The sequence below is a fragment of the Canis aureus genome, chromosome 17 (assembly GCF_053574225.1).
Source record: "Canis aureus isolate CA01 chromosome 17, VMU_Caureus_v.1.0, whole genome shotgun sequence".
Classification (NCBI taxonomy): domain Eukaryota; kingdom Metazoa; phylum Chordata; class Mammalia; order Carnivora; family Canidae; genus Canis; species Canis aureus.
Genome location: NC_135627.1, coordinates 41,452,052 through 41,473,897, shown reverse-complemented (window position 1 = coordinate 41,473,897; position 21,846 = coordinate 41,452,052). Strand labels below are relative to the sequence as shown.

At 35.9% G+C, this 21,846-nt stretch overlaps 2 long non-coding RNA genes across 6 annotated transcripts in view; one reads left to right on the top strand and one right to left on the bottom strand.

Annotated features, from left to right (window-relative positions):
* Nucleotides 1-18,549, bottom strand: part of LOC144287930 (uncharacterized) — a 124,229-nt gene extending 105,680 nt beyond the window's left edge. For 2 of the 4 annotated variants that reach the window (XR_013355758.1, XR_013355760.1), the window contains exon 1: nt 18,432-18,549. This is a non-coding gene — a long non-coding RNA (uncharacterized LOC144287930). Of the gene's footprint in view, nt 1-15,723; nt 15,759-17,204; nt 17,775-18,431 lie in introns of those variants that run through there. The other 2 variants (XR_013355759.1, XR_013355761.1) reach the window with 2 other exon arrangements.
* A 32-nt stretch (nt 18,550-18,581) lies between these two features.
* Nucleotides 18,582-21,846, top strand: part of LOC144287542 (uncharacterized) — a 73,941-nt gene continuing 70,676 nt past the window's right edge. Inside the window, exons 1-2 of one of the 2 annotated variants that reach the window (XR_013355327.1) lie at nt 18,601-18,669; nt 19,820-19,967. This is a non-coding gene — a long non-coding RNA (uncharacterized LOC144287542). Of the gene's footprint in view, nt 18,670-19,819; nt 19,968-21,846 lie in introns of both variants that reach the window. The other variant, XR_013355326.1, reaches the window with a different exon arrangement.

Genomic DNA, 21,846 nt, shown 5'->3' with positions numbered 1-21,846 from the left:
TGGTGACAAATGCAGCAATCTAAATTCCACAGTAAAGATGAGTTAATTCTAATCATCTTAACTCATTTAATATGCTTCATATGAGAAGTGAGGATTAAAAGAGATTTAAAGGATATTTTAAAAAGGTAAATTGTCATCTGGGTATTGGAGATTGTCTTTAAGCATATGGTTGCACATGAAAATATGCACAGAAAATGGAAGCAAACTTGGACATGCATAGAAATGGAATATTTGAATTTCAGATTGGTTGTTTTACATGTTGTACACTAATAAGTATTCATTTTGCATTTTCTTTGGAAGAGCAAATTGAAAGCATTTGCCTAATCAACAATATAGGTGTATCTTCAAACTTGTATTTTCTTGTAGACCAAGATTTGATTTAATCACAGGTTAATAAGATATGTTTGGCCTATTCATATGTAAGTTTGATTTTATAGGGTTTTGGAGGCTGTTTGTTAAGATTTTGCTTACATTATGTGGTAAATTAACAAAGATACAGCTAAATTAATTCATTTATACAAATTATTTTTTCCATATTGTAAACTTTGAGAAGTGTAAAAGGAAAATGTTTTCTTTTCATGCTATTATAGGCCAGTAGAATCTCATCAAAAATTTTCTCAAAGGTCAGTAAGTTGTGTTCATAAAAGCAAATTTCAATCATCTTGGACATACTCAGCAATTGCCATGCTTATGTATTATGCTTGACTATTCAAGTTCAAAAAAAAAAAAAGCATTTTGAGGTCCATTAGATTGTTTTTAGATGGGACAACCTATAAGCTAATTTCACCTTTGAGGAAACTTTTGAGGAATATTTGCTTATTTTATATTACATAATTTGAAACAAAAAATTGCTTATTAACTTCAATTTGCAATCTAAAAATCTTAACATTGCTATTGAAACTATTGTATTTATTGTTTCAAAATTCTATTTTCAAAATTGTTAAATCAATTTTGGAATACTGAGATTTGTAATATTAAAAGTGATAGTAAATAAAAATTTAATAATGTTCACACAAAAATATGTTATTGTAGTCAAATGCTACATGAATTATAACCTGTATCCCTTAAGCAACATTACTGAATAAAACATTATTTTAATAATAACCACTAGTTTGCACATGCTTACCACAAATTTCATATTGATTTAAATTATTTTAACAGAAAATATTTGACAAGTTTAGAAAGCAGCTATTCCTGAATGTTCATATAACTCCTCTAGGTCCATAGAAAGATATTTATCATTTTGAAATATCGGTTTCTGGGAGAAGCAGAATATTTTCTGAAATATGTGTGATCTGTGACACCCAAGACATTTCTATATATGGCTAGCAGAGTGGGCTCATTCCTAGTCAATCCATTTATTCTTGATATTCAGTGCTAAACACTGAACACAATGATTGAATTACTCAAGTATATATGTTACCTGTTCATGACAGAAATTATCAGATGTGTCTACGTCACAGACATTTGTTCTACACATATGCTGGGCCTGATGTTTCCATTAGAGACACGTTAGCTTTTCAGGTCACTGGGTGAACACTTCATATTTATATAATAGAATCAGAGTTTCTGAAAATATGAATTATGCCATGAAAAAAATCAACATCTTTGGAAGCATACTAATTCTTTTATGAGAGTAGAATATTTTTAAGCAATTTTTTTTGCAACTGCAAAGGTGAGGCAGCAAATAGTGTAAAAATTAACCTTAGTAGTTTAAAATAATTAACTTAGAACCAAATGGTAACTCGATCTCTGTGAGTGGCTCAGTAGTAATTATGTACCATTTTAGAACTAGACTTAAGAAAGCCATTTTAAATGAAATTGATCATAATCATAAAGTGAGTAAATAGGAAAAAAGGGATTTGAACTTTTAGCCTTAGTGACTTTCCATTAGAATCAGAAGAGCTCTTACAATAAAGGCTTTCTTATTTGCCACTTATAGAGGGTCAAATACCCTCTTTCTATTGTCTTATTATCCGGCCTTGTTATTAGAATAATGGTTTTCATGAGAGGTCTGCAGGTTTCCCATTATCAAGCATGGATACAAGATATGTGAATAAGACAACTTGAGTTTTCAGCATCAGAGTTCATGAGGTCACTTAGTTTTGAGGAGGGGGAGCTTCATTTCGGACTAGAACTTCTCAGTTGACAGAATAACTGAATACTTATAGACTGGGCAGCAGTATGAAAGGAGGTTATTATTTTCCATTCTTATTATGTATAAGTATGCAAATCAGGAAAAGATATTTTCTCCTTCTGGGTAGTTCTATAGTTCCTAAAACAGTATTTTGTCTATGGTTACCTATAACGTATGTATGCACACATACAGAAACATATACAAATGTGTATATGTACACACACATACATACACACATATATATGGAAGATGCTAGGGATAATTGTACTAGATAGATGTTTCGATTTTGTTCTCATTCAAATGCCTTTATTTCAGTAAGATGGATCTATTGAATTTCCACCACATGTTCTCTTCTTACCCAAAAAGTTTTAAGAGAAACCATCTCTGTGTACAGTTATTGCTGTGTTATGGTCAAGCATCATGCATTGTAGCAGACAGGAAACAGATAAATTGCACATAACTCATATGTGTCATCTAAGCCAGAGCACTGTTATTCTTTTTTCCAAATGAAATATAATTTGGACCCATATCTAAATAAGTGACTTACAATGAATAAAATGGCACATACAAACATGATTAAAATATATCAACAAAATATATTTAAATTATTTTATTATTTTGCTCATTAAACAAAGCCTGTAAGCACAATTTAAAATATCATTTACGTAAATGATATTTCTTTAGAATATTTTTTTTCAGAGATGTATAGAAATAGTATGAGAATACCATTGCCTCTGGTTTATGTTTTCTTACAACAACTTCAGGGTTCAGTGAATTTTAATGAACACAAATAATAATACCCATATAATAAAATAAATTAAAAGATATAGGCCCAAAGCAGTTATCTGTAACTTAAGTGCATTTTCTTAGAATACTAGGAAAACAAGACTCAGAATAGGCTGCAAATAATTTAATTTGTCTGTAGTTCATGAAAGGCAAATTGTATTTTCCTTTATGTTTTTCCATTTCCTGAATGTCTACTTTTAAAATATAAGAATGTATTTTAAATATATTAAAAATACATTTTTAAAATGGGTGGCATATATTACTATGCTTTTAAAAGTAGGTCTTTCATAGTTGAAATAATCTGCATGTCTATTGGGCTTTCACTGTCTTAAAGTTCTACTGGAAACCAGAATATTCACTGACTAAATTCATGAAATTATATATAGGCTTGACTCTTACTGGCTTCTCTGTGACTCTGTAAGTAACATGTTTTACGTGTAAATGTCTGCTATATTATTTACCTATATAAACTAGCATAATTCAGTAGTTATTTGCACAACTCTAGAGTAAGTTAACTGAGTTCCAAAAGCTTGTCCTACTACACACTAGCTCTTTACAAGCAGTTACCTGTAAAATACAGAAAATAATTATACTAGGATTATTATAAAGGTTAAATAAGGTAATAAATGTAAAACATTTAGAATAACATGTAGCATATGGCAATCTGAATATAAATATTAGCAGTACTTCATTTTCATTTTTAAAACTGAATTTAGTGTTGAACATTGGGGTGGTGAACCCAAATGGGGCATCCTGGTAAGAAGTCAGTGATACTTTGCCAAATATTGAGGTGCCCTCCCAATAGCAGCTACATTGTAGTTATATATCCTATTTTTATATGCTATTGAACATCTTTACGCATCCTTAGACCTATTGCTTTGAATTTTAGCTCTAAAATGGCACACGCCATAGAGCATCTATCCAGATAGTTAACAAATTGTTCTTTGTCCTTAATAAATATCATTGTAGAATCCAAAAAGATCAAAACTAAGACCTATACTATGAGAAGTGGCATAAACTCTGCATGTAGTATAGGGAGTCAGGACAATAATCCAGAAGAAATAACGTTAAAAATAGTTACCAACAGAGAATTATCTACACAGGAAACCTGGTATGGAGGAACAAAAAGATAATGGTCCTGAATAAGGGGTTAAGGACTTGAGGAGTCTCAGGGGTAAGAGAAATCCAGAACCTGTGGAAAAACATCTAACAGTTAATTGAGGGGACACCTGGGTGGCTCTGTGGTTGAGCCTCTGCCTTCTGCTCAGGACGAGATCCTGGGGTCCTACGATGGAGTCCTATATCAGGCTCCCTGCAGGGAGCCTGCTTTTCAGTCTGCCTATGTCTCTGCCTCTCTCTCACTGTGTCTCTCATAAATAAATAAATAAAACCTTTTAAAAAAAGTTCATTTTGGAGTGCAGAGTGTGAGAAGATGGAAACAGATAAAGCTATGTCAAACTATTTAAAATGCACCACTAGAAAGAGAAGATGTTGCTGAAAGAAGTTATACATAAAGGGAAATGGTTAAATTTACCTTTAAGAAAGAGCACTCTAGGAACTTTGTGGCAATAGGCTATGAAAGATAGGCAAATCACTTGGACAAAGGATCAATATTAGTCCTTTTACTGCAATCAGGACTGATTGCTCTCCAGGTCTTCAGCAGAGAAATCAGGTTTGTGATATCCCTTCATCACTGCATTGGGAATCTCCTCAGCCTTTATAATGTAGATCGCTGGTTTTCAGGATCTCAGGACTTTCTCTGTTGCTTTATTTGCAGCTTCTTGAGAACATTCTTATGTGTTTATGTGTTGAAATATCTGAGACTTGCTTGTTTTAAAGTGTCGCCATTTATTCTAATGGTGATTCTATTTTAAGTAGGTATAAAATGCATAGTATAATAATTGGCTCTGATTTAGGAACAGTATCAACATTCAGAAAGTGAAATTTCATTCTCTGTATTGAACCTTTGTTTGGACTAATTTTGGTTCTTGTTATTTTTTTTTCTTTCCCTAGAAGATTTGAAAATGTTATAAAATTATAAAATTTTATAAATCTTTGAAACTTGAATTCTGAAATTTCAATTGATGGTCTTTAATGTAGATATTTTCTATCCATTTTACTGAGCACACTTTTAGTCCTATCAGTGTTGAAAAATATCTATTATTTTAATTAGTTTAAGAGAAAAACACAGAAGTGATATACTTGGGGGAAAATTGGCAAGGAGCTATCCACAACAGGATGGGCTCAGTCATGATAAAAATCAATATATTTCAAGCCTTACACAACAAATTATTCTCTGGGGATTTAAACTTCTTTGGTTTACAGAAAAGGATGGATGGTGTCCCAATTCTTTTTAAGAAGTTATCATATTGATATCGAAAAGCTTGCATCAAAAATAAAAGGAACTTAAACATATTTAGAAGTAGAAGTGCTAAAACACTAATATTAATGATTTATCTACAAGATACTATAAAAACTATAAGACATAAGTATTAGTAGGTTAATTAGCATAACGCAAATAAGAGTATTAATATATACTCTTTTAATGGATGTAGAGTAGATCATTTGATAGATTTCACCACTAAGATTAAAACTCATAAAAAAAAAAAAACTCATAATAAGGTGATCACCTTGGCAATCAAACCTTCTCTAGAAGTCTGAGAAACTCCAAGAATTTTACCTTGTTTGATCTCTTTCTTTAATATAATAAAAATACATATTCATTCGAAATCAACATATACTGTCATATTTAGGTTTGAAACATTGAAGAGATTTTCATTAAAATCTCAAGTAGGCCTTTCTAAACACGATCACAGTTAGAAACTTTTAATTAAATTGAGTGACAGTGTTGACTGCTACAGTAGACATTGTCAGTTGCTTGCTCAAAGCTGTTTTCTCCCACTACTTCAAATTGCATTATCACTGATTCCTCTGAATGCCCATCTGGGTTACAGAGACTGGAGAAGCAATCTTTTGCTGAGCTTCTGGAAAGCTTATAATTCTTAAAAAAAAAAAAAAAAAAAAAAGACCCAGAATTGAAATCATACCCAGGATTAATATAATTTTGTGAAATCTAGAACGGCTGCAAGAATTTTTGCAGGAAACCATGTGAGAAGACAATGCTGAACATTTTTATGTTTACAGAAGTATGCTATATCAAAGATGGACGAATCTTGTCAGAATGCTTCTGCTACCACCACTAAACTCACCAATTTTGCTGGAAAATATCATAATCGCCAATGTTTGCTATTACTGTTAGAAACAAAGGCCAACATTGTTGTTGAAGAATGTGGATGTGAAATATTCTAAGCATTTAAATTGTTGTTTGAATCATTTTAATAAATAGAATAGAAAGTCCAAGTCTATTAGCAAAGTTAGGAGTTACATATAAGTGGACCCACACAGGTTATTTTGTGTGACTTTGTGTGTACATCCTTTGGTATCTGGCTTCTAGCACTCAGCACATTTAATGTTCGATAATGCTGTTGTATGTTTGAGGAGCTTGTCAGTTTTTTACAGCTGATTATTTCTAATTGAATGTACATATCACAGTTTATGCAACTCCTTATGTTGTTAACCATTTTTTTGGCTATTATCTGGAATGCTGCTATGTTGTACTGTTTTCATGTTTTTGGGTAAGCACCTAAGAGTGGAATACCTGAGTTACAAGGTAGATACATGTTAAAGTTTTTAAGAGACCAATTCTCCAAAGTAGTTGTACCATTTTATACTTCCACCACCAATGTATGAGGGTCATGGACTTTTCTAATATTTGGAGTTATCATTTTTTAAATTGATTTAGTACGTGGGTGTATTTCATTGCCTCATTATGATTTAAGCGTTTTTATTTCCCTGATGACTTAATGGTGTTGAACAATTTCTCAAATTCTTCACCATTTTCATATATTTTGTGAAATGTTTTGCTCATTTTTATTGACTTGTCTTTTATAATTGAGTTTCAATAGTTCTTAGTATGTTTTGGCTATAAGTACTTTTTGAGTCTTTAGAATATCTATGGATTTTTTTTAAAGATTTTATTTATTTATTCATAGAGATGCAGAGAGAGAGAGAGAGAGAGAGAGAGACAGGCAGAGGGAGAAGCAGGCTCCATGCAGAGAGCCTGACATGGGACTCGATCCTGGGTCTCCAGATCACACCCTGGGCTGCAGGCGGCGCTAAACCGCTGCGCCACCGGGGCTGCCCTATCTATGGATTTTGTTAGCGATTTTTTTTTAATGAGGAAAAATTTTGTAATTTTTGATTAAGTCTAATCCATCCTTTTTTTTTCTTTAATAGTTATCTCTTTCTTTGATTGGTTTGAGAAGTATTTAGCTATGCCAAAGTCATAGAGATACTTTCTCCTTCTCTTCTAAAACATTACATTTTTGGTTTTTACATTTATGACTCTGATTCATCTAAAGAGGATTTTTTATTTTTGTGCATGGTGTGAAGTAGAAGGCTTTTTTCCTCCCCATATTGATATTCCAGCACCATTTGGTGAACAGATTTTCTATTCCCCAGTGAGTTGCTTGGCATTCTTGAAGATTACTTGACCATCTATATGTACATTTATTTCTGTACTCTCTATAGTGCTCCACTGATCAATTTGTTTATCTTTCTGGGAGACCACACCGTATGGATTACTGTAGCCTTATATTAAACCTTGGATTCCTAGGGTACCTTGTGGCTCAGTCAGCTGGGTCTGCCTTTGAATGAAGTCATGATTCTGGGGTCCTGGGACAGAGACGCGAATCAGGCTTCCTGCTCAATGAGTAGCCTGCTTCTCCCTCTCCCTCTGCTGCTCCTCCTGCTTGTGCTCTTTCTTTCTCCAATAAAGAAATAAAAATCTTTTTAAAAAGTCTTGGATTCCTTCAACATGTTGTGTACATTTCTCTAAATTGCTTTAGCTATTCTTGATCCTTTATCCATTCAAAAAAATTTCAAAATCATCTTCTCAATTTCTAGAAAACAATCCAGCTTGGATTGTGACTGAGATCAGATTTATGCTATAACTCTATTTCAGAAGAACTGATATCTTAATGCTGAGTCTTCTAATCCATGTTATAGAATATGTTAGTTCAAGCCAGAATATTATTATTAAATTTTTAAAAAGTAGAATAAACTTAATTCTAAAAAGTAATAAACTGCACAAAGCTATTTGTGCAAGATATATATTGAACATTGTTCCTAATATTTGTAAGCTGGCACCAATTAAAATCAATAGTAGAATGTTTAACTTTCAGACATTGATATGGAATAATGCCATATCATTAAAATGATGGTAAAGAATAATTGAGTGTGAAAATAGGGTTATGATATGTTCATATGGAAAAAATAGGAAGTAAAACAATATGTATATTATGTATACTTTTTTTTAAAAGGTTTTGTTTATTTATTCATGAGAGACACAGAGAGGCAGAGATATAGGCAGAGGGAGAAGCAGGCTTTATGTGGGGAGCCCAATGTGGGACTTGATCTCAGATCCCTGAGCCGAAGGCAGACACTCAACTGCTGAGCCACCCAGGTGTCCCAATGTACACTATTTTTGTAAACACACATGACTACTGACTACCTAAAATATGATTCTCTTTGATGTTTAGCTTCCAGTTTTTTCAACTAGAAATGCCTTTTGTATATTATAAATGCTTTCAAATTAGAAGTATTTTTACTTTGCATAAAGCCGTATCAGTGCAAATTTTGCTGTTTACAATTTTTTTACCTATAATTTCTAATAGAATATAAACTCCCTAGAATGATACACACACCTCCACACATATTTCAGTTCTGCTGAATGAAACCTACATATTTCAGGTACAACAGGTGATATGTAGTTTTCTAAATTAGCTACATATTTACATACCAGCACAATTTTCTATTTTTAAAATAATTTTATCTGAAAAACCATTATATTCATATATATTCAGATAATCTGAAAAACCATTATATCAATATATATTCAGATAAACCTGCTTCCTTTGAGATAGTTTATTCTCTCATCTGGCAGAATTAATGGCTTCGATTGCCTTTCAAGATATGAAAGAGCCATGTGATATCGGTTATGCATAAGAATTGCAGACAGCATTTCGGGCCCAACTGAGTTTTTTAGATTATGAATTAGTAGCAGCAAAGCTGACAGAGTGAAGTACTTTAGTTTTTGGACCACCAAGTGTTCTGAAGATAGGAGGGATCAAACCATTTTACTGATTCAAGGTTGGGTTGTTTTTTTATTTTTAGGAGATAGCACAAAAGGATAAGGAGAAGAACAGAAGTAACGGTATCAATATGAGAATAGTTTTAATACTCGGTTATAAGGATGAGCACAGGAAAAAGTAGAAGAGAAGGTTTAAGGAGACATATGAGAACGGTCAAAAGTATGGAGTGTTTATGTTTAGTGTGATACAGAAGAGGGGTTCTGGTCAGAGTGAGAAATCTTCAATTTAAAATTTCAGAGATGAACCCTTATAGAGGCTGCTGAAAATCAGTTTGCATAGTTGGGAGTAAGTGGTTGAAATTAAGTGAGCATGAACATTTGTATGTAATGAGAATTTAAGAATCTCAGTAATAGTCATCTGTGTGAATATTGTAGTCATTCGAATTATTTAAACGTTGGAGGCCAATCAGGGGCAGACAGAAGGAATCATAAGAAAGCAGAAATCAGAATGCATGTTGTGGGAATAGTCAAATTGCATGATCTTAAAGGACAGAAGATGTTTTTACATATGGCTAGATGCATCACTGTGCAGAAGGAGCCATGAGGTAGGAGGAGAGTGTTCCTCTAATCTCGGATTATCTCAGATGCCAAAAGATGAGGGATGAAGGAAAATAAAAAATAGTTCCTTAAGAAAGCTGCAAAAAAGATGAGACTTGTTTCCATCTGAATTTCAGTAAGACAACAATAAGGGATTATTTGGAAAGAATTATGATAATGTATGGGAGTTTTATTTATTTCTTTTTATCTATGGAATAAGATTCTAAAAAACAGTGAGTTTGGAAAGAGAAAATATCAGTTATGGATTGTCTTCAGCTGCACAAAGTAGATAACAGGTAAAAGTGGCTTGAGAAATGTTTTTGTTTTTAATATAGAAAGAATATCAGAGTTAGGAAGTCCTTCATTAGCTTCAGGAGGTTACCGTTTTCACAGACTTCTTCAATCTCCATGCTCCACCATTCATAGTGACTGCTATAATTCTCATAGTCACCTGTCTCAAGTTGACCTTCAGCCTTGTATTACAGGCTGTAATAAGACACTAACAAGCAAACAACAAGGAAAAAAAGGATGATGAGTATATGAGAACGTAAAACACATCCAAATGTTTCAGTGGACTTCCGCTGATACCTTAGAAAATGTTGCAGTGGCAAGGGAGGCTGGAAAATATAGTTTTATTTTGTTTTATCTTGTTTTAATTTTATTTTTAAATTTTTCTAACAAGGCCCATTGTCTTGTTAATTAAATCAGGAATGTTTACATCTAACTCCACCTTACCTATATGTTTTAACATTTTCATTTTAGGATTTTTTTCCCCACTAAATTTAAATATTTAATTACTGAGACTGATGATTCTTTGTTTCCTACTACCATCCACAAGAACAGAAAAAAGGAAACGATGGGCAGGAAGGTACAGAGAGGACAGAAGAGAGGGGAGAGGGAAAGATGTGATCCTTCATTTCAGCCAGTGCTCCAGTATGTGAAAAATATAGTCTGGTGGTAATGATTACAAGTGTTTTCTCAAAAAGAGTCACAGTGTTCCTAATTTGAATTGATTATACTCTCAACAGATTTGAAGTGTAAGAATTCTAATGAATGCTGTTGAGGATAGGGATGGGAGACAAAAAATTTCCAATCTCAGTAATGAAATATTTAAATTTGATGGGAAAGACCCTAAGATAAAAATGTAGATCTCTAGGTAAGATGAGGTTGATTCTAAGCATCTTGTTTCCCCTTTTACACAACCCCATACTTTTCCATAACCTCATACTATTATAGATTACTTCCTCAAAACCATAGCATAATTATGAGAAATTAGCAGAGGATTACATAATGCTTAAGTAAGAAATAAAATTTAATGATACGGAAAAAGTGTTATAGTATGTTGTTAATGGTAAAAGACTATTACAAAAAAAAAAAAAAAGCTTACAAGACTGTGTGTACCTTCTAATTCTTTCTAATTCTTCTCCCCTCTGTACACATAATTGGAGGGATATTTACCCAACTATCAAAGTTTTTTTTAAACTTTTTATTTAAAAATCAATTTAAATAACATATTGTATTATTAGCTTTAGAGGTAGAGTTCAGTGATTCATCAGTTGCATACAACGAGCACCCAGTGCTCATTACATAACGTGCCCTCTTTAATGCCCATCACTCAGTTACCCCATACCCCTATTTCTCTTCCCTCTAGCAACCCTCAGTTTGTTTCCTATAGTTGAGTCTCTTATGGTTTGCCTCCCTGTTTTCCTCTTATTTTCTTTTTCCTTCTCTTCCCCTATTTTCATCTGTTTTATTTCTTAAATTCCGCATATGAGTGAAATCATATGGTATTTGTCTTTCCAACTATCAAGAATAGTTACACTTGAGTGGAAATAAATTTTATTGTCTCCGTATCTTTTTGTTCTTGCCATATTCAATATGAGTTATTATTTTAATAAAAAAATTCAGCATATATACTTTTAATAAGGGTAAATATTTAAGCTTTTGCTAATTGACACTTTCTGAAAGGTATTTTCCCCTTTAATGACCCATGTCATACATATTCTTTCCTACATTTCTGAGACCAGATCTGATTGCTACTCCTTAAATTGCACTATTTTCAATCATAATCTAATGAAACACTTTATTTGGGGTTAGAGATTAGGACACATTGCTAAACCTTGGGACAGTTTCAGGAAAACTGGTAAATCTAGCTACTTAGTATTAGGAGCCAGAGACAGCTCCATTCTTGCTCATTAGGAAGTTGGAGTGATTACTTGCATTCTAAAGAAACCAAATGTCTTTGAATATTTTATAAATAAGACAAGCCACATAATATGCTATTTTGAATGTTCTAGTGTTGTTGATACTGCATAATGTGATGCAGCCTGACATTACAGAGATCAGCTTCTTTTTTGTTTGATGCTGTTCTTAAAATGTTTTATAGCAAATCATTATGCAACATGTGCATTTATCTTCATATTACAGTGACAATATATTTGTAAATCACAGAATCACTGCATTATATTTGCATTTATTTCCTTTGGTAAAACAATAGTTATATATTTTATTCTTATAATTTATACAACCTTATTCATGCACACACTAACTAAAACAGCAACAAAGAACCCTAAACTTCTTGTAATCACACAGCTATAAACACACTAAGAAAAGGATGTGATAATTAAATGCTTTTGGGTATACAATGAAGATGCTACTGGGAGAGACTCAATAGTTCATTTTAGAATTTCCATTAATTTTTAGGCTTGCTGAAATCTAAGCGGAAGCCAGGGGAAAAATACTTATTTAGTCACTGGGTTGTTCATTCCACAAATAGCTACTGAATGCCTACTATGTGTTATGGTTCTCTATAAGCTCCAGGAATAAGTACAACACTAAAGTAAAAGTAATTGTCCTCAGGGGCATTGCAATTTTTGGCCTCTTTTTACATTTTTTTTCTTAAATAGTGTTTATATTTTATTTATTTTTTTTAATTTATTTTTTATTGGTGTTCAATTTACTAACATACAGAATAACACCCAGTGCCCGTCACCCATTCACTCCCACCCCCCGCCCTCCTCCCCTTCTACCACCCCTAGTTCGTTTCTCAGAGTTAGCAGTCTTTACGTTCTGTCTCCCTTTCTGATATTTCCCACACATTTCTTCTCCCTTCCCTTATATTCCCTTTCACTATTATTTATATTCCCCAAATGAATGAGAACATATAATGTTTGTCCTTCTCCGACTGACTTACTTCACTCAGCATAATACCCTCCAGTTCCATCCACGTTGAAGCAAATGGTGGGTATTTGTCATTTCTAATAGCTGAGTAATATTCCATTGTATACATAAACCACATCTTCTTTATCCATTCATCTTTCGTTGGACACCGAGGCTCCTTCCACAGTTTGGCTATCGTGGCCATTGCTGCTATAAACATCGGGGTGCAGGTGTCCCAGCGTTTCATTGCATTTGTATCTTTGGGGTAAATCCCCAACAGTGCAATTGCTGGGTCGTAGGGCAGGTATATTTTTAACTGTTTGAGGAACCTCCACACAGTTTTCCAGAGTGGCTGCACCAGTTCACATTCCCACCAACAGTGTATGAGGGTTCCCTTTTCTCCGCATCCTCTCCAACATTTGTTGTTTCCTGCCTTGTTAATTTTCCCCATTCTCACTGGTGTGAGGTGGTATCTCATTGTAGTTTTGATTTGTATTTCCCTGATGGCAAGTGATGCAGAACATTTTCTCATGTGCATGTTGGCCATGTCTATGTCTTCCTCTGTGAGATTTCTGTTCATGTCTTTTGCCCATTTCATGATTGGATTGTTTATTTCTTTGGTGTTGAGTTTAATAAGTTCTTTATAGATCTTGGAAACTAGCCCTTTATCTGATATGTCATTTGCAAATATCTTCTCCCATTCTGTAGGTTGTCTTTGAGTTTTGTTGACTGTATCCTTTGCTGTGCAAAAGCTTCTTATCTTGATGAAGTCCCAATAGTTCATTTTTGCTTTTGTTTCTTTTGCCTTCGTGGATGTATCTTGCAAGAAGTTACTATGGCCGAGTTCAACATCCGTAAAACAATCAATGTGATTCATCATATCAGCAAGAGAAAAACTAAGAACCATATGATCCTCTCATTGGATGCAGAGAAAGCATTTGACAAAATACAGCATCCATTCCTGATCAAAACTCTTCAGAGTGTAGGGATAGAGGGAACATTCCTCGACATCTTAAAAGCCATCTATGAAAAGCCCACAGCAAATATCATTCTCAATGGGGAAGCACTAGGAGCCTTTCCCCTAAGATCAGGAACAAGACAGGGATGTCCACTCTCACCACTGCTGTTCAACATAGTACTGGAAGTCCTAGCCTCAGCAATCAGACAACAAAAAGACATTAAAGGCATTCAAATTGGCAAAGAAGAAGTCAAACTCTCCCTCTTCGCCGATGACATGATACTCTACATAGAAAACCCAAAAGTCTCCACCCCAAGATTGCTAGAACTCATACAGCAATTCGGTAGCGTGGCAGGATACAAAATCAATGCCCAGAAGTCAGTGGCATTTCTATACACTAACAATGAGACTGAAGAAAGAGAAATTAAGGAGTCAATCCCATTTACAATTGCACCCAAAAGCATAAGATACCTAGGAATAAACCTAACCAAAGATGTAAAGGATCTATACCCTCAAAACTATAGAACACTTCTGAAAGAAATTGAGGAGGACACAAAGAGATGGAAAAATATTCCATGCTCATGGATTGGCAGAATTAATATTGTGAAAATGTCAATGTTACCCAGGGCAATATACACGTTTAATGCAATCCCTATCAAAATACCATGGACTTTCTTCAGAGAGTTAGAACAAATTATTTTAAGATTTGTGTGGAATCAGAAAAGACCCCGAATAGCCAGGGGAATTTTAAAAAAGAAAACCATATCTGGGGGCATCACAATGCCAGATTTCAGGTTGTACTACAAAGCTGTGGTCATCAAGACAGTGTGGTACTGGCACAAAAACAGACACATAGATCAGTGGAACAGAAGAGAGAATCCAGAAGTGGATCCTGAACTTTATGGGCAACTAATATTCGATAAAGGAGGAAAGACTATCCATTGGAAGAAAGACAGTCTCTTCAATAAATGGTGCTGGGAAAATTGGACATCCACATGCAGAAGAATGAAACTAGACCACTCTCTTTCACCATACACGAAGATAAACTCAAAATGGATGAAAGATCTAAATGTGAGACAAGATTCCATCAAAATCCTAGAGAAGAACACAGGCAACACCCTTTTTGAACTCGGCCATAGTGTTTATATTTTAGAGCACATTTAAGGTATCATCAAAATAGAGTGGAAGGTACAAAGACATCACATATATAGGTACACACAACTTTCCCCATTATTGACACTTCTACCAGAGTGGAACATTGTTACAATTGATAAACCTACACCATATCATCTAAAGTTCACGTTTACATTAAGGTTTACTTTTGGTGTTGTACATTCTGTTGGTTTGAACAAATTACATTGGTTTATCATGATATGTACCCATCATTGTAGTGTATGTACAGAGTAGTTTTACTACTCTGAAAGTATTTTATGCTTCTGTTTCTCCCTTCCTTCCTCCAAACCCTATCACAGTTTTAGCTAAGAATTCCAGTAAGATGTTGAAAAGAAGTGTTGAAAGGGAACATGATTAGCTTATACCTGATCTCAGTGGGAAAGCTTCTGATTTACAATTAAAAAGTGAGCTATATAGGTTTTTGTATATGTTCTTTATCAAGTTAAGAAAATTCTCCTTTATTCCTAGTTGTTCAGAATTTTTACAATAAATGGGTATTATGTTTCATCAAATGCTTTCTTTGCATCCTTTTTTTGTTTTACTTGTTTTGTGGTTGTAATGTCTATTTACAATGTGTGCAATATACATGGCTATAAACATTAGCAACTAATCCAAATTTGATAATTAACTTTGTGTTAATTTGATGAGCCAAGGGATGCTCATTAAGCTGGTAAAATATTATTTTGGGGTGTGTCTGTGACAGTGTTTCTGGAGGAGATTAGCACTTTATCATTAGACTGAGTAAAGAAGATCCACACTTACCAATGTGCATGGGTATCAACCTATTGGTTGAGGGCCTGAATAAAACAAAAAAAAAAGTAAAGGAAGGGTACATTCTTGCTCTCTCTACTTAAGTCTGATGCTTATCTTCTCCTACCCTCTGGCTTTGGAGCTTCTTGCTCTTGGGCCTTGAGATTTGGAATTTACATCAGCAGCCCCCCTTTTCTGAGGCTTTCAGCCTTGGACTGGGAGTTACACCAGTATGAACCCTCTGGTTCTCAGGTCTTCAAACTTGGAGTAAATTAAACCTCTGGCTCCAGGTTTTCCAGGTTTCAGACAACAGATTGTGGAACTTCTCAGCCTCCATAGATGCGTGAGCTAGCTAGCTAACCTAGCTAGCTATCTACCTACCTATCACTTAACCTATATTATCTATCTTCTTTGTATACACTTTTGGTTCTGTTTCTGGAAAACCCCGACTAATACACAAGTCCACTTTCAAATAACACTATACCACTGCACAAATGAGTACTTTATAATACAAAAGAATCCTAATTCCTCTCTTTCATTCCTTGTTATCATTGCTGTCATTTATTTCACTTAATACATAAGCATACATGTGTATATTCTAAAAATATATAATAAATGAGCACATACATTGTTGCTATTATTTTGAACAAACCATTACCTGTTAGACCAATTAAAAATAAAAGTTTTTATTTTATTTTCACTGATTCCTTCTTCAATGTTCTTCCTTTGTGAATAAGGATAATTTTTCAATGTACACAAGTCTATGTCGTTCTCTCAACACTTTAAATATTTTACTTATCTCTCATCTTGCTCACACCAATCATGCAGGAAAGTGATATGTAATTCTTATCTTTGTTCCTCTATAGGTAAAGTGTTTTTCTTCTACTGGCTTCCTTCAAGGTTCTTTTTATCTTCGATTTTTGTTTTTTTTTGAAAATGGTATGCCTAGGTGTGTGTGTGTGTGTATGTGTGTGTGTGTTTCTTTGCACTTAACTTGCTTGGCATTTTTTGAGCTTCCTGGATCTATGGAGTGTTGTCTGAATGACTGGGAAAATTCTCAGCCAGTATTGTTTCAAATATTTTGTCTGTTTCTTTCTTCTTCTTATTTTATTCCCATATGTGTATGCCATACAGTGTACAGTTGTCCCATGGTTCTTGGCTATTCTATTTATTTATTTTTTAGTCTTTTTTTTAAATCTGCTTTTCGGTTTTGGAAATTTCTATTGTGAACCTCAATGCCACCTCAAGTTCACCAATTCTTCCCTCAGCCAGTCTCCTAGTAAGCCTATCAAAAGCATTCTTCATGTCTGTTACAATGATTTTGACCTCTAGCATTTTCTTTTGCTACTTTCTTGGTAGTTTCTATCTTTCTGCTCACCTTGCCCATCTGTTCTTACCTGCCCTATGCTTCATGCATTACAGCTATTAGCATATTTATATAATTATAGTTGTTATAAATTTCTGACTTGACAATTCCATCATCCTTGCCATACCTGTATTTGCTTCTGATGCTTTCTCTGTCTCCTCAAACTATGTTGTTTTGCCTTTTAGCAGGTCTTGTGCTTCTTTCTTGACTCAGGCATGATATACTAGGTCAAAGGAATGCGCCCCCTCTTGCCACCCCCCCCCAGCCAAGCCACATAATGCAGCCTCAGGCTCCAGCTGCACCTTGTTTGCCCTTCTGTGAGCACCCTTCCTCCACTCCTCCTCACCAGACTAGGCCCCAGCCCCAGCCTGTGAGCCTCCCTTACGGAAAGAGAACATTTTCTGATGTAGGTAGGGGTGTGGGAGAAGGGGCCAGCTACACTACAGCAGGGTGCTGACGGTCAGGCTTGGTCAGAAAGAGTCAGCAATGCCGTAAGGTTGTTCTTCCAGTGGCAAGATGTGAGGAAGAGGCAGAGATAGTCTCCCGGGTTGAATTCTCGACAACCTGGAGCTGCTGCGGCGGCGGTGGGAACAACTGGCCCGAGAATGTGCAACGGAATGTTGTGTTTAGATCGTCGAGGCTTTGGACCTGGGAGGATGGGGGAAGGGGCCCCGAGTTTCTGATTCAAAACCCTGTGTCCGGGGGATCCCTGGGTGGCGCAGCGGTTTGGCGCCTGCCTTTGGCCCAGGGCGCGATCCTGGAGACCCGGGATCGAATCCCACGTCGGGCTCCCGGTGCATGGAGCCTGCTTCTCCCTCTGCCTCTCTCTCTCTCTCTCTCTCTGTGACTATCATAAATAAATAAAAATTAAAAAAAAAAAAAAAAAAAAAAAAAAACCCTGTGTCCGGGATCCCTGGGTGGCGCAGCGGTTTGGCGCCTGCCTTTGGCCCAGGGCGCGATCCTGGAGACCCGGGATCGAATCCTACATCGGGCTCCCGGTGCATGGAGCCTGCTTCTCCCTCTGCCTGTGTCTCTGCGCCTCTCTCTCTCTCTGTGACTATCATAAATAAATAAAAATTAAAAACAAAAACAAAAACAAAAAACCTGTGTCCTTTCACTGGGCCCTCAGTTCTCCAGGAAGGCCAGACTTGGGCCTGTGCCTGTTCACGCCTCCCATTCTGGCCTCAGGCAATAGCTCCCGGCCCCGGCCTTTGCCTTTGCGCCACCGTCTTGGCAGCAAGCACCCTGGGGCTACGTGCCGCTACAGTGTGACACTGAAGGCGACAGGGCGAGGCATCTACAAGGATTAGGGTGTGCCTGACAGACGCTGTGAGGCAGATACCTCACTACTGACCTGGAGAGGACGGTTTTCCCGGCAGCCACTGCACACACAGGTACTGCTCACTCACTGTTCCTTGCGAGGCCCCGCAGATCTCTCAGCATCTCGCGAGATCGGGTTTCCACGGTAGTAGAACAGGGACTGCACAGGGTTTCCGGCGGGAAACTGCAGGGTTTCCGGGTCTCCGGCCTCTGAGGCGCCTGTGGTTCCGCGCGTTCCAGCCGGTCCTCTCCCAGCTGCCCGGTACCCAGAGGTGAGGAGCGGAGGCAGGAGGGGCTTTCTGTTGTCCAGTGATTACGTCTGAGTTGGTTTTTGTTGTTGTTGTTGTTGTTAAGATTTTTATGTATTTATTCATGAGAGACAGAGAGAGAGAGAGAGAGAGAGAGAGAGAGAGAGAGGGGCAGAGACACAGGCAGAGGGAGAAGCAGGCTCCGCGCAAGGAGCCGGATGTGGGACTCGATCCCGGCTCTCTGGGATCCCGTCCTGAGCCAAAGGGCAGGCGCGAAACCGCTGAGCCCCCCGGGGATCCCCACGCCTCAGACTTTTAGCCCGAATCTCTGAATTATTAACTTCGTTAGGTGCTTTTCTGTTTTTAAGACCCTTAAGTGGGGACAGAGGCCGCAGTGGGCTGCAGATGAGGACTTCTTCCCTGTGGAGTGATGGAAGGGCCTGGAATTGCATATGTCCGTTTCCGCAGGGTATTAGAGCTGTGGTAAAACCTCACAAGATCAGGCTCTGGTTAAACAGCTTCTCTCAGGGCAGTCCTTGTTAACAAGAACAAAATGCTCTGGCATCTATCGATCTCTGGCTTCTTTCTTTCTTTCTTTCTTTCTTTCTTTCTTTTTTTTTGTTTCTTTTCTTTCTTTTCTTTCTTTTCGATTGATTGATAAGAGCTCATTTTTCTCAAGAGGGTGGGCAGAGGGAGAATATCTTCAAGGCCACTGGCTGCTTAGCAGGGAGCCATCTGGGGGCTGCGATCCTGGGACCCGTGAGAGAAACCTAGACTCTCACGGTTGGTTGGACTGCCAACCAACGGAGACACCCAGTAAAGGATAATTTCTGGGAATTTCAACACTGCTTTGCAATGCAGTTTCTTATTCTATCTGTATTCTCGAGGACAGACTATCAAACAGCTACTAGGAAATTCTAGGCAGCAGAATAAAAGGGAAAACATACCCATAGCAGCTTTAATCAGAAGAAAGAAAAAATAAAGGCCTAGTATTACATAGCTGAAATTATAAAAACCAGAGACTTAGCTGACCCGCAAAATATCCACTATCATCAGGCCTGTGTTTGAATGCTTTTCTATGAGAAGCGGTACACTTGGAGGAGTCAGAAGGATGCATATAACTATTAAACGTTTATCACTTCAAATTTTTCTTTCCTTTTACTTTTTTTAAAAGATTTTATTTATTTATTCATGAGAGACACACACAGAGAGAGGCAGAGACACAGGCAGAGGGAGAAGCAGGCTCCATGCGGGGAGCCCGACGTGCGACTCGATCCCGGGTCTCCAGGATCACGACCTGGGCTGAAGGCGGCGCTAAACCGGTGAGCCACCCGTGCTGCCCAAATTTTTCTTAGCTTTGAGGTCAGGAGCATTTGTTGTAATTTAATAAAGTTGGTAAGAGAAGATTGGAGAAGAAAAAGCTACAGTCATTATTCTGTAGCATTTTACACATGTAAATATGTATTTGTAAGGTGTTTATCATTTATGCATAAGCATCTATAAGTGAATTTATTAGATAACAATTCTGTATGTTGTCTTGTCAGTGAATATTTATTTGAATTCTTACACATATAATTGCATTATGTAGCACTTATATTTGTTTATTTTATTCTCCTTGTTTTAGCATACTGGCTCTTGGTCTGACTTGTATTGGCTAATAGGGAGCTGGATAACAACCATCCTGTCTGTCCTTTTAAAAATTAAATATTGTTAAAATTTAATGAAGTTTTAAAAATTAAAATTTAAATAGGAGATTAAGAATGTATTTTTAAAAGAGGAGTATATATGATAGTCTATAATCAATAAGAAAAAATATTTTCATCGAATCAACTAAATAACAGGCAGTTGAGAATACTTGCTCAAAACATTTAATGTGATTTATTCTATTAATTAAAGTATAATTTAGTTTTTGTTACTTGTTTTACAGAATAATTTCTGCATGTTTTTGTTAGTAAATTGATAGACAGTAATTGTATATGGTATCTGTAATCAGTTATTCTGTTTTTATATAAAAATTTATGAGTGAGGGGCACCTGGGTGGCTCAGTGGTTGAGCATCTGCCTTTGGTTCAGGTCGTGATCCCAGGGTCCTGGGATCAAGTCTCTCATCAGGCTCTCTATAGGGAGCTTACCTCTCCCTCTGCCTATGTCTCTGTCTTTGTGTGCCTCTTATGAATAAATAAATAGCATCTTTTAAAAAATTATGAGTGATTTTAATCTAAAGTATTAGGGATAAAAGTTAGGTTTTGAAATAGACTAAAAATGAAATACAGTCATCACACAACTTTTCACTCATGCATTACATGTTAGAGGTCAAGTACTTATTTTTATTTATAATATAGTGATGCTTGATCATTGTTCATAAAATTGCCACTGTATTTATGATTTGGTACTGTTGAGACTGGTGAGGTATGTTCTTTTAGCTATAACTTAAATCAGTTTCACAAATTCTCTAAGCCTCATTTAACTCATCCATAGACCAGCACTACATCTTGAAGTTCTCTAACCTTCTTTTATCTTTTTCCAAGATTTTCAACTATATTAATGAAGAAATTTTAGGTAACAATGATTAGAAATATATACATAAATTATATATGTATATATTTAAAAAATGGCTTTGATAAAAAAATATAAATACATAGTATTACATAACAGACATTCATAAGATAGGGCAAGTACCTACAAATTTATTTAAGTCCACATCCCAATTTACTTCATTAAGGATCTAAATTCTTTCCTTCCTATAAATATATTATTCTCAGGGTATCAATTTTGTTATTGGCTGTTTTTCCCTAATAGTTACAAAATGGCTGTCACAGTTTGTGGCGATAAAAGAAAACAATGTCCAATGTGTCCAAATACACATTTATATGTTTGTATTTATTCTGTGTGTGTGTGTATGTGTGTGCGTGTGTGTGTTGGGAAGTGTCTTTTATTATGTTTCTTTCCCCCCCCCCCCGCAGTCTTGAGGTATACTTGCACATATTTAATGTGTACATTTTGATGAGTTTGGCATAAGCATATACCTGTGACATCATCACCACAGTCAAAGTAAAAACATTCATCACCTCCAAAAGATACTTCTTGTGTTGTTTATTCTTTGTTTCTTCTTCTTTGTTTCTTCTTTTTTTCCTTCTTCTTGTGGTGGTGGTGGTGGTGATAAGAACATTTAGCATGGAAACTACTCTCTTAAAAGGTTAAG